The sequence below is a fragment of the Lepidothrix coronata genome, unplaced genomic scaffold, assembly GCF_001604755.1.
Source record: "Lepidothrix coronata isolate B3197 unplaced genomic scaffold, Lepidothrix_coronata-1.0 Scaffold124, whole genome shotgun sequence".
NCBI lineage: Eukaryota > Metazoa > Chordata > Aves > Passeriformes > Pipridae > Lepidothrix > Lepidothrix coronata.
The window spans coordinates 3510388-3523789 of NW_016690304.1; the positions used below are offsets into that span (position 1 = coordinate 3510388).

The following is a 13402-nucleotide window of genomic DNA, read 5'->3' on the forward strand; positions in this document are numbered from 1 at the left end:
AGGCCGGCACAGGGTGAAGCCTTGCAGAGCTGGTTTCTCTGAGAGAAGAAAGCAGCACAACCACCAGCTTAACAAATTCCACTGTGCTTACCTTGTGAATATTTCTGTTTGACTGGATTGCTTATGGATTAAGAAGAAATTACTCTAACTCTGCTATTTCTATCAATCATAATTCCATTGCTATTCTTATATAATCTATACAATCCTTAAAATTTCTATAAACATGACAGTTCCGCGTTAAATGTTTTGTATTCTGAGCCTGGTAAATTATCTGGATGACATTCAAGTTTGGACTGTCTTTTTCTGTGATTGAGTTTGATTGCTCTCACTCATGAGCATGTTCACACCATTTTATTTTTACTGAGTAACTGAATGATTAAGTTCTAAGACATACAGGATGCACCACAGTCCCTAGTGTGCTAGAGAGACAGACAAGAACAATCCAGAGCATGAATACATGCTACAGTTATAAAAGCAAATGTCATTTGCACACAATGAATTAGGTTTTAAGAGATACGTTAAGTTCTAGAGTAAGCAGATTTTGCAGTGTTCATTGTATATTATTTTGATATCTCAAGAAGAGTGGCTAATTCTAAGCAGTATATTTGGCAGCTCCTAAGTCTTGAGGTCATTATAGAATTTCTAGGCACAATTAGATTATTTATTTGATGAAATTTCTCTAAGGCACTTTTTTCCTCTGGAATTCATCATCATGTCACTCAGGGAAAAAAAAGCTGACATTAAGTGGTGTTTAGATTGTATTCAACAATTCATTGCTTCAGTGACAATTGCATTCCTTGTAGAGACACAAAAACCAGAACAAGGACAACAATCTTGTTGACTTCTCCACATGAGCTGTCTGATGAATATTCTACACAGAGGAAAGCAAACTAAAAAAAAAAAAAAACCAAGCAATTAGTGGATAAGCTCTAATTGCATAAATAAGGCTAATTATACAGACAGGAAATCTTTTCAGTTCAGAAAATCAGATGCTAAACATTCCTCCCATTCACAGAAAAAGCCTTCCTACCATGCAAACAAAGCAAGCACATGAAAACCAGTGCTCATCAGGCTGATTCTTCTGTAAAGAACCTCCTTGCTCTGTAAAGGAAGAAAAAAACGTTCACTCAGTTTTTCCATCCTGGAGACCCACATGGATGCTTCTGTAGCGAGGGCCTGTGCTTTGGAGGTGAAGGACATGGGAGAAGGAAAAAAGAGAGTAACTGCAAATTGCTGTTGTACTCAGGATGTAGCAGCAGAGGCAGCAAAAGAAACCAGATGGCTGTTTCAGAGCCGTGCAGGCTGCACAGAGCAGGGTATTTCAGGAAAACTGGGCAAGTTATTTTTACTGAAGGTCCCAAAATCACAGAATCCTAGAATGGTTTGAGTTGGAAGGGACCTTAAGACCATCCAGTTCCAACCCCTCTGCCGTGGGCAGGGACACCTTCCACTATCCCAGGTTGCTCCAAGCCCCATCCAACCTGGCCCTGAAAACTTCCACAGCTTCTCCAGGCAACCTGTACCATGGCCCCACCACCCTCACAGGGAAGAATTTATTCCTAATATCTAATCTAAACCTGCCCTCTATTGGTTTAAATTCATTACCCCTTGCCTATCACTAAAAGGCCCTGCAAAAAAAATCTCGTAGGCCCCTTCAGGTACTGCAAGGCTGATAAAGTAAAAATAAATGTGCAAGTTCCTTTATAACACACGACTTGGCTTGCAGGAAAGGTTCAGCCCTGAGCAATTCCCCACAGCATGACACCACCATTGACAGCCAACCTGTGCCTTGAATACTACCCTGTAACTCCATCATACAGCTGAGAGAAAATCTGGTGTCATCCAAGAGCCACCTCCCTGCCCCAGCTGCTGCACTCCCAGCAGCAGGCACTGCACCAGGTTAGAACCCACAGCACGGACACAAACACACGGGGTGCCAAATTTGGCCTAAGAGACCACAGGATTGAGGGACTAAAATCGACCAGTATTTACTGTGGCAGCATATCCAACATACATATGACCACTGAATTGCTAAATTGAACATTAAATAATATTTGTTGAAGTGCTTTTTACACTGTCTTTTTATTTTCATTTGCCAACCTGAAGTGTATGTGTGTGTATATATATTTCAACACGCACTTCATTTCATTAAATTATTTCTTTGGCTGTGACACCATAGCGGCACGAGAGCAGAGGAAAGACTGGATAATTAGAGTGGAAGTTGAATGTTTAGAACATTATTCCAATAACTAAGTTCAATTTCTACAAATTCTACAAGAAAATATTTAATACTATTTAAAACCTCTTTCATGTCATACTTGCATTCCAAGTGGTAAATGCACAGTACTGCCAATATTTCTGTTCTGCTATATACAATAAAGTAGAAATGCTGATAACATGCTCATTAAAGCAGTCAAAAAAAATGTATGACTTGAATACTACATTCCTAGCATTTGTATTTAATAAGAAAGAAGCAGACCACTCCTACATAGAAAACATCTCAGTACTGAGGGAACCTCTTAGTTTTGAAATCCCAATTCCTGCCCCCACCAAGTTTCAAGGCCTGTTTGAGCTGGTACTTACTGGCTTCGGCAAAGTGCTCTAAAGCAGTAAAAATGACTCTGGATTTCTAGAGAGCACTGCCAGCTGCTGGAGTTACTGAGAGCTGTCACTGAGCTGTGCAAGCAGTGGCTGCCACAGGCACTCTGGAAGTTAGACCACCCAGCAGGGAAAACAGGAAGAGGTCTCACGAAATAGGACGTGTGCACTGGTAAAAATTTGTTTTCATCAGTCAGTCAAATGAACAGAGCACACAATACCCAGATTTTCTAACCTTCTGCAGCACATTGTCCCTCTGTCCCTCATACTCTACCTGGACCAAGTGCTCCCACACACTTGATGCTTCACCAGATGGACTGAGACAGACGAGAACTTGTCTTCTGCAACGACACTTCCTTGTCCACAGTCTGAGTGATGGGACAGACAGATTCCACAGGATGTATCAAGCCTTGAAAATTGCTCTGAAAATGGAGAGCTATTCCTGGATATTCCTTGTCTGACAACATAAACACATACCTAGGATGACACATTATTGGCTATCCAAGTGTATGAGAGCATGAATCTATGAAAACAGCAACAGGCTTTCCCTGACTGTTGGTGAGTGCTGCTGCTCTCAGTGTGTCCTCTTGGTGAATTCTCCTTTCCTACCACACAATGTGCAGGGCATGAGGAGGAGACCACAGCTACCATCATCCACACTGGTTCCTTCTCATTACTCGTTTCATATCCCCTTCTTCTTCTTTAAGCAATTGCAGTACAAGATCAAAACTCTGATGTGGAGCTTCAGTCAGGGCTTGGTAATTCTCAACTAAGAAAAAAGTATTTTTTGCAGATGCAAAACCATCTCTTTTTTTTCTTCTTTTCTTTTTTTTTTTAAATTTTTATTTTTTCCCCAGCATGAAACACACCAGTGAGATACACTGAGGCTGCCCTTCAGAGACTGTCCTGGTTTCACCCCAGCCAGCAGCTTAGCCCAACACAGCCACTCACTCATTTCCCCCTGGTGGGATGGGGGAAGAGAATCAGAAGAGTAACAGTGAGGAAACTCACTGGTTGAGATAAAGACAGTTTAGTAGGTAAAGCAAAAGCAGTGCAAGGAAAGCAAAACAAGGAATTCACTCCTCACTTCCCATGTGCAGGCAGGTGCCCAGCCATCCCCAGGACAGCAGGGCTCCATCACACAGAAGGGTGACTTGCGAAGACAAACACCAGCCTTGTGAATGTTCCCCTCTTCCTTCTTCCCCCGGCTTTGTGTGCTATGCATGACCCAATATGGTCTGGGATACCCCTTTTGGGTCACTTGGGGTCAGCTGCCCTGGCTCTGTCCCCTCCCAGCTCCTTGTGCCACCCCAGCCTCCTCGCTGGTGGGGTCGAGTAAGGGGCAGAAAAGCCTTGGCTCTGTGTGGGCTCTGCTCAGCAACAAGGAAAACATCCCTGAATTATCAGCTGTGTTCAGCACAAATCCAAAACATGGGCCATACCAGTCACTGAAGAAAATTAACTCTACACCAGTCAAAACCAGCACAGAGACACAGCCTGAACAACAGCAGAACAGTGAAGATATCCCATTACCTGCCTGACTGAAGCTAATCAGCAGATTTGTTCACTCTGAATCAAGTCAACAAGAAATCACTGCCTTACCCTGTTGGGTAGATTCCAACTTCTAGGTAAATCCATATAGGGTCAAGCACTGCTCAGTGTGATCAAAGGTGACCAAAGTGTTGCCTCTGTCTCTGTAGGGACTCATCTCACTGTGGAGCTGAAAAGAGTGATGATAAAGGTTTATCTAGTTCACAACAGTCAAGACTAATTCAGAAGACTTTCCACTTTACATAACAGCACTTTTTCAATCTACTTTACCAAAGCAATGCCTGAAAACTATAAATGAACTAGGTTTAGAGCTCTTATATCAGGTGGAAAACATGGTAGGCACTGCATAAGTCAAAATACTGATCCAATATAAATTCACACTGCGGTTCAAATGTGGTAACCTGCCAGCCTTTTTTTTTTTTTTCCCTGATAAGAGTTAGCTTTGTACCTGAAGAGTTAGCTTTGTACCATAGAGTTTCTCCCAGTGCCTCATCCAACCTTGCCATTGTATCATTATGGTTGACCTGGCGTCATTTGCTGTTCTACAGTCGACTTGACAACTTGAAACCCATTCAGACTTCCTACAGCACATGGTGGGTGACTGGAAAGAACTGGATCCTTGTGCTGAACGTCAGATCAGCTTGGTGTGTCAGGCTGCAGGTGCCTGGTAAAATCATGGAAGCACAGCCTACTTCCAGCCACAATTGCAGCTCTTCTGCCTTGATTTTGTACTAGAAAACAGCTTGCTTCCTAATTGCTGACACACGTCTGCTGATTATGTTCAGAGCCTTGAAGCTGTCTGTATCCTACACTGCAGTACTGAGAGGAACAGCTCTGTTTAAATGTACTAATAATTTACCAGGTGTATTGCAGAGGTGACTAATGATTTCTTGCAACCTGCTGATGCTCCCTTAGCCACACAATTATCTCCCCCAGCTGCTTTTATACAAAATGATGGGATCCTTACCGGGCACCAGTGAGGAGCTGGCAGAATGTCTGTTCTGTTACATATTGTTCTTAGGCACCTTAATTTATGGGACTGGTTTAGGTCAGGGCCACTTAGAGAGACAAAGGAAACTGTCAGCAGCTTTTACCTGGGATTTTGCAAGAACCTGTTTTCACTAAGGAGGTTTGTCTTCTATTGGTTACAATGATTTCCTCTACTATCCCTTATTTCCTCAGCCCAGCCTCTCTCTGCTACTTGCTTATGATGATAAATATTCACAGACCTAGGAACATGAAGTGACTGGATTTTTATTAGATTGCAACCTGTGTACATAAACTATATCCTTACGCATAATTTTCTGTTGGCACCTCTGAGTGCACTTATTTTAACAGGAATGTAAATGCCTTCTTGATGACCAGGTAATTTAAAGACCACAGGGAGGTATGCAATACAGTATGCCAAAAAACACCACCACAAAACCACTAAATAAAAAACCCTGGACATTTTCAGAGTCTGGGGAAAGCAAACATTTCTTCAGCTGAGTTTTATTTGAAAGTTTTTGAGAGGTTAACTATCAGCCTGGGCTCTAAACAAGAGAAACTAAAGATGTTTCTGTAGTCAATATCTGATTTATTTAGAACAAATACAGGACTATAACCAGCTGAAATCATCCTCCTCCTTTGGTAAATTCGGCAAACTTGTTCGCAAGAAGTTTTTTAGGGTGTTTTTTCTTGGAATGGAAAATTTTGAAAACTGTTTTGAAAAAAAAGATACTGGGTAGAAGGAGCTGGTAGGGTATCATGGTGAGGCACTGAGGCTGCATCTGAGAGAACATCCTGGCAGAACTTCAGCTGTGCTATCCTTTTCCCATGAGAACTCTGCCACCTGTAGTGTGAACCGTCTGCTGTGAGTTCCCAACTGCACACACACAGACTTTGTCCACTCTGGTACATCAATCCTGCACGACACAGGAAAATTCTGGAACCTGACTCTACTTATGCCACTGTGCTGGTCCCAGAAAGGGAAGGATGGGAAGGGAAGAAGTAAAGATCAGATGTTTTCAGTGCTCTTTAGTGAAGGGGGGGGAGGCGTGTGTGTGTGTAAACCTCAGCAGTACACACAGGTTTGCATTCACAATGAACTGCTGCATTCACACTGGCTCATGAACGTGTATCTGGGGCTAAACCCTGCAAAGCACCTCATCAAACACACATATCCTCTTACAAGGCAATCAAGAAGGCTAATTCTGTCCTCAGGGATAAAGCTGGAAATTGCTAGAGGTTACTAGTCCATTCTCCATCCTTTATTCCTCGGAAGAGCCCCCACAAGCTGAATCCCAGCACAAAAACATTGTCAGGAGATCCTTTTGTGTGGTCTAGCAAAGGAGGGGAAGAATTAATCTCTGTATCTAAAGCAACAGGCCAGGTAGTTCTGGCAGAAGATGGCCAGGCAGTGCCCAGGCAGTCACAGGCTGCTATGCACAGCCTCGTCCCTAATCTGACTGAAATGAGAATGTGGTAAAAAGAGAAGAGAGAAAACTGTTGTGTGCTACACAGCACAGATCTGAATGAAGATTGGCCATCTGTTTGTGCTGGATATCTCCCACTGGTTTAGAGACAAGCTACTCCCTGGCAATATGTTCAGCAATTCAAGAAGTCCCATGAAGGCGCTTCCTTTATTCTTTATGACTCCTCTGAAGGGAGCAAGTAGCACCATTTTCTGCCCTGGAGGAAGCAAAGTGTGCTGGGATGCTGATGGCAATGGTCAAACATTTCTGGACTCAAGACTCCTACAGAAGCTTTGCCATTCCTCAATGTAGTGAGAGCACATGGGATGGTTCACTGGGGTCCCTGTAAGTTACAACTCCAATGTCTGAACATAGAAATAAAGGTATTGCATCTAGCATGGCACTTGTGAAGAAGGAAAACAATGCTGCTTAGTTGACATAAAATAGTTTCAGTTTTCTTTGAGTCTTCCAACCCCTTGTACCTCTGTGCCACTGCGTGCTCTGTGCAGTATCTGTTCAACACAGCCAGTAGGTGCCTCTATGTGTAGAACACATATTTATAAATTACAGTGATTACCTGGCAGCAGTTTTGGCTTGAATTTTGCTTAGTCCATTGGACATGCTGCACTTCATTCTGTTTCAAGCTACTGTTTTGCAATTTGCAGAGATATTTTATAGCCTACGGGGCTGAAACCTAATTTTTGTTCCAAACCTGTATGGCATCTACAACAGCAGCCAGAACAGTTGCCTAAAGAGTGATACACCAATAATATCATTCTCCATTTTTGAAAGCAAAGATTTTTGAAAGCACTGCCTACAAGATGAGCTTCCACAGTGGGTTTTCATCTTGATTTGAAGCTCAAAAGAGAGAAAAGCTGGCTGGATTTCAGGCCCATCCTAATACTGTGATCAAAAAGGGCACAGAAGGGAGAGCATATTTAAGGTTCTTCTCACTTAGTGAAACCAAACAGAACATGCTGACTTAAGAATTACAGTTGTCCAACAGCTAAATTTCTTTCTTGTATATCAGCTACTTCAGCAGAAAGAAGATGTTAAAAGAGGACAGTGAAATCATCTCTTGAAAATTTTCACTAGAGACAACAATAAAAAAGTTATAGCAAAGACTGGTGGATTTTAGTTCTGTTGCTGCTTTAGAAAGATTTTTTTTCTGTTCTGTAGACATGCAGTCTACAGTGCAGTACAAAAGTTTCCAAAAGAACTTCCATCCTCCTGCTCTTTTGAAGCAGCTTCTGATACAACACTTGAGATGTGGATGAAGATGAAAAAAGTGCATTTGATGAGCATCATAACTGCTGGTGTGACCTTATTTGATCAGAGAGTCTCTTGGGGTTTAAACTTCCTTACAAGCTCCAAGATTTCTGTAGCAGTGACATACTGCATATCATAACAAACATATCAAAAGACTTGGGGAGAAAAAATAGTTAATGAAAAAGAGATAAAGTCACAGTGTTGTTAAACCAGTAAAGCCTATTTCATGGCAATTTGTTGAGGAGAGATATACTTCTCATAGAATATCCCGAGTTGAAAGGGACCCATCAGGATCATCGAGTCCAACTCCTGGCCCTGCACAGGACACCCCAAGAGTCACACCCTGTGCCTGAGAGCATTGTCCAAATGCTCCTTAAACTCTGTCAGCCTTTGTGCTGTGACCCTGGGGAGCCTGTTCCAGTGCCTGACCACCCTCTGGGGGAAGAACCTTTTCCTAAAATCCAAAATAAACTTCCCCTGCCTCAGCTTTATGCTGTTCCCTCAGTTCCTATCACTTTTTTTTTTGGGTGTAGTTCATCAGGGTAAATAAAGGCTGCTTCAAGTTTCTTTGAGGGGAATAGGTGGTGTTGGCATTTTAAGTATCTTGATTACTTGTTTTTAATAAAATTATAGCGAGCTTTTATGTGCTCTATTGTTACTCTATCTAGAAAAGCCAGCTATGAATAGGAAGATAGATCTTCAGCAGCATAACACTATTTCTTTTCATATAGTTCTGTTTAAAAAAAAAGCCACACAAAACTCAAAAGTAGGTTCAGACCTAATTACTTGAAGATTTTCTAGTGCTCACCAAGGTGAGACTGGAGAGTCTGCCTTGATTTTCCTAAATTTTAATTTCTCAATTAAAAAAATGCACAGTTGGAAGTGTTTCCTGGGCTTTCCAGAGAGCACCACAGGATTCACACTCTTCAGGAGCAGCATGATGAAGTGAAATTAGCAGACCTCGTACTGTTTTATAAACCAGCTTCTTAGTCCCCACTAGAGTCTACGTGTTGCTGAAAGAAACCATTTATACTCACAGGAGCTATTTCATACTGCCAGGAGATTGAGTAGCCACACAGCCCATTTTGCACCTAATCATGGAAACAGCTGTTTGGTTCTGCCCAAGACTCAGAGCTTTGCCACAGCCAATTTGGAATCTTCAGCCAGCAAAAACAACTTCCAAGCCGCTCGCAACAAGAACTCAGATTATTGTTGTTACAACCATGATCATACATTGATACCTCTTTGCAAATCCACACAGGGGGTGCATCCATAACTGAAAATTGACAGAATAAGTAGGCTACTAAGGTAATTTGTATCTAAAGGCATTTTAAACTAACCCAAATGCTTTTACAGTTTGGAGTGCCAAATAACTGTGAGAAGAGCGTCACTTGAAAGATGTTTCTTCTTTTCCTGTCATTTGTGCTATTCAGAAATACACACGTTTGGACGAGTTACTTCAGTAAACCTCTCTTCCAAACTGTGTCTCAGGAACTAACTCGTGCTCATTTGCCAGTTCTGTGCAGTTTGTCTGTAATAATAGATACACTCAGGTCGATTTGATAGCCTTATAACAGATAGGCCCATTTTATCCAAAAAGTTTAGAATATCTCTTTACTGCAGAAATCGGAAGGCTTTCATAATTGCCTGTTTTTCCTCTAAAAGCACTATCCAGCGTGGTCTTCAAAAAATATGGATTCATAAGGGGTCTGAATCCCATTTGAAAGCTGGACAGAGTTGCATGTTTTTGACTTGCCAGTGAAAATTGTACTTGTGCTTATGAACACAGTTCACAGCATGTCCCTACAGCAGAAATAAGGGACAGTTTGAAAGCAGCATTTCCCTGAAGATTTATAAGCTCTTTAATAGCATATTAATTCTTTTAGAATTCCAAGGGATTTTTTACTGAACCTATCCCTGACCAAACATCCCTCCTTCAATGACAGGTTATTTCGTTGGTGGTTTTTTTCATTCTTTGCTATTATTGTTCAAGGATTCCCTTTCAATATAGACCATTTAGCATTAAACTGCACGTGATAATGATCTACACCTTTACACCATCTCATGGTCCCCTTTGGACATCCTGTTCTTCCTCTTGTATTTCTCACCCTACCTCTCCAGAATGCTGCAAATTCAAACATTACACTGTTTTTTTTAGCTTCATCATTGGTTCAGAGTTTCACATCTTTTATGATCCATGTCATTTATTTTACAATCCCATCTTTTTATGTTGTGAAGCTTTGTTTGGGGATCAAACTTTTATCTATCAACAGTTATTTGGTGATTATATATGTATGTCTTAAACATTTCCATTACCTCTGAAAAGAATTTACAGCACTATAAAACTTGTGCATTCTACAGTTCATATAGATCATATTTTGTTCTACCTCTGAATTTTTATATGTTTTTATGTGATGAATATTTACTAGCTGGTTCTTCTAACATGTGTCTCTTATCCTTTTTGTTGTTGTTTTTTAGCAACCGACTAGTGGAACACAGACATAAGGTACTTACACGTAGGGGAAGAAAATCCTAGTGCTCCAACTCTGCATTTGTAACACTGCCATGAGACTTCATCATTTATTCTGCACATTTATCAATAATTGTGATATTTTATGGTTTCTAACTATACCTTTATGTTATGGTTTAAAAGTCTTATATGCCTTAAACACGCAGTTAAATGCTGTATAAATTTGATATTGCACTTCTCTAATTAGCTACAATATTGCTGTTGACTTCACTCAGCAAAATGGAAGGCTCCAGGGAGAAAGGTTTCTGCTCATGAGCACTAAAAGCACAGGTATCACTCAGGAGTGTGTTTTTCTTCAATATACAAGTATAAAAGCTGATCATATCCCATGTCCATAGTTACAACTACTGTCTCTACAGTAGTTGTTTAAAATATGCATAAAAGTCTCCTTCACTCGCATTTTCAACAGCATTTACAGCTTTACAGTTAAAAGCTTTTCACTGCCACTTGGGTGTATGTTTTCACCAACAAAAACTGAGAGATGTTGGCTAGTTAAGTTAGCTCAATCACAACTGGAAATGGATCTTGGTTTTCTCTTTGGGTAGGTTATTTTGCCCATGTCCCTCAAAAAAAAAAAATTCATAAGCACAGAGGAAACAAAGATCTGTGTAGCAGATGCAGAAGAGAAGATGGAGTGTCAGAGCCCTTTTGGCATTTCAGTGATTTTCTCTGTTGAACATATTTCTAAATCCTCTATCCAAGACCACGCACCAGAAAGCAAGAAAAAAGAAAGTTTGTTTGTTTTTAAGGCAGAGTTTTGTACTGTAAACAAGCCTAGTTCTTTACAGTGAGTTCAATTCCATTCCTGTGTTAGCATTTAGATAAAGAAACATTGCCTCCATTAGGCTTTTGGGTGGTTTCACTTTCTAGGTCATTTGACCATCAATTAAAATTAAACTGCCAGGTTGTGTTTCTCTGTGTGGTAAAAAGTCCTTTCAAAAGCTGACTCCAGTGTTCCCTGTAATCCTCAAACATGTATGTAAAGAGAAAATCATTGAAGTGTTTGCAAATTGGATTGTAGCCCAAAAATCTGCAAAGCAGTTTATGCTGCTGTCTACGAGGATGGAGAAGCAGCACAATTGATACAATTCCAGGTGGCACTAGAATTAAATGAATCAAAAAGAAATCTTTAATTTTTAGTTTATATAAAGTAAGAGCTGAACAACAAAGGAAAAATTCTAAAAAGAATTGCGAAGTGGGATGTAAAAGGGACAAGTCAAATTTAGAAATTTTTGCATAATAATCACAGAAAGAGAGAATTGGGAAAACAGGGGGGGTTTTTCATATTCTTTTCATTTTTAAGTGGGAGATGAAGAGGGTTTTTTTTCACATGCAATTTTTGCTAATAATATATGGAAAGCCATAAGAGAACAAAGAGAAAATCTGATTCCAGTCACAAAGGACATTAGACTTCCTGAAAAAAGGGATTAACTGGAAAATAATAATGAGAAAAAAAAAATGAAAAGAGATCCTCTTCCCTTTGTAAGACCTTACATTTTCTGCAGGCTGCAAGCCAAGTCAGAGAGGTGTGAAACACTACAGATTACCAGAAGAGAGTTCATCTTCAAAGCAGAAACACCTTGAGGTCCAGCTCTAATGCCCAGCTTGTAACAGGGATTGTTACACAGCACTAGGAAAGGAGGAAATATGTTCACCTCTCAAAAGGTGAAAGGTTTTGGCTCAGATTCTTCTCTCAAGCCAAACAAATGCACAGTAATCCATGCAGTTGTACACAGGTGAGGTTCTGGCATTCAGCTATGATGTATGAGACATCTGAGTGATGTTCTCAGTCATGGACCAAATCTCGGACTGGATAACAGGGGAAACTCTCAGGAGCTTCAGGGACAGCATGGCCCTGGTGAGACTGAACAATTCCTGCCAGGGTGGGCACAGCTCTTTGCACTTTCCAGATCCCCTCAACAGCCCTCACAGTAGGCACACAGACAACACTGAGAAGCAATTTCCTCTCTGCCAATCTGGCCATCAAATCTCTCTCTTCACCGCTGACCATGTCTGTGCACTGAACTTACAAAGATCTGTTCCACATCCAAAGCCAAAAGTGTGGGAGCAAATGTAAATATACTAATGTACAAGAAAAAAACCTGGGACTGAAGTAGCAAGGACATGCTTCCATACCACAGCCAGAGCAGAATCACAGCCATGTCATTTCATTTAAATTGTAGTGCTGCACAATATTTGTTCTTTTGCAGATGTCCAGAACTTTAATTCATTTTATTACAGATTAGCTATGACACTGCTGCCATTAACAACTCATAACTGGTTATAGTTAGTAGAGGAGTATAGAGTCCAAACCTCCTTTTTTACCATGGAAATACCAGAAATACTACTTGCAGCTCCAAGTATCCCAGGCACTGTAAGAAGCAGCTAAAAGCAATTAGTATTTCATTATGAAATAAACATAAAAGAAAGCATAATTGTTCTCTTCTTGATACTAAAAGACATATAGACAGATCTGTTATGCCATGCAAAAATGACTGGCACTAGTTCTCAGTTTTCAGAAAGCAGCAGGATAGCCCATATCTCTCTCTTCCCTACAGCAACACAGCCTCTTTTATATTTAAAACTGAAAACATGCCTTGGACTGTGAGGTATTGGTCTGCATGCTCAAGTTAAATCCACACATAAAGGGAAAGGAAAACCAACAACCTGCATCACAACCTGCTGGGGGCACTGGGCACAGAAAGCCAGCTGATCTCACATGGTGACATGTGTCTCTCCTCTCCTAGGGGCACATTCACATCTGCACGGGTAAGATGTACACTTACTGTTCCTGGTGTTCCTGAAATGCAGAAGTCTGCATTGTACAGGAAGCACAGAGAGACTGTTACAGCACTTCAGCTTGGAAATAAATTGACAGTTCTGCGCCCCTCGTTTTCCGTCTCCAAGGTTACCACTGGTGTTTTTTGTGAATGCTACTGTTTACTTCCTTCCTTCTTGTTTACTTGTTTTGTGCACGAAAAAATAGAGACATTAAAAAAAA

General features: G+C 40.8%; 1 long non-coding RNA gene across 5 annotated transcripts in view; it reads right to left on the reverse strand.

Annotated features, from left to right (window-relative positions):
* The window catches only part of LOC108502790, a 370315-nt gene that overhangs the window by 181186 nt on the left and 175727 nt on the right, over positions 1-13402 (reverse strand). For 2 of the 5 annotated variants that reach the window (XR_001876621.1, XR_001876619.1), the window contains exons 6-8: positions 4201-4318; positions 2873-3075; positions 1031-1101 (exon numbers count right to left, since the gene is read on the reverse strand). This is a non-coding gene — a long non-coding RNA (uncharacterized LOC108502790). The remainder of the gene's footprint in view (positions 1-1030; positions 1102-2872; positions 3076-4200; positions 4319-13402) is intronic. The other 3 variants (XR_001876620.1, XR_001876622.1, XR_001876623.1) reach the window with 3 other exon arrangements.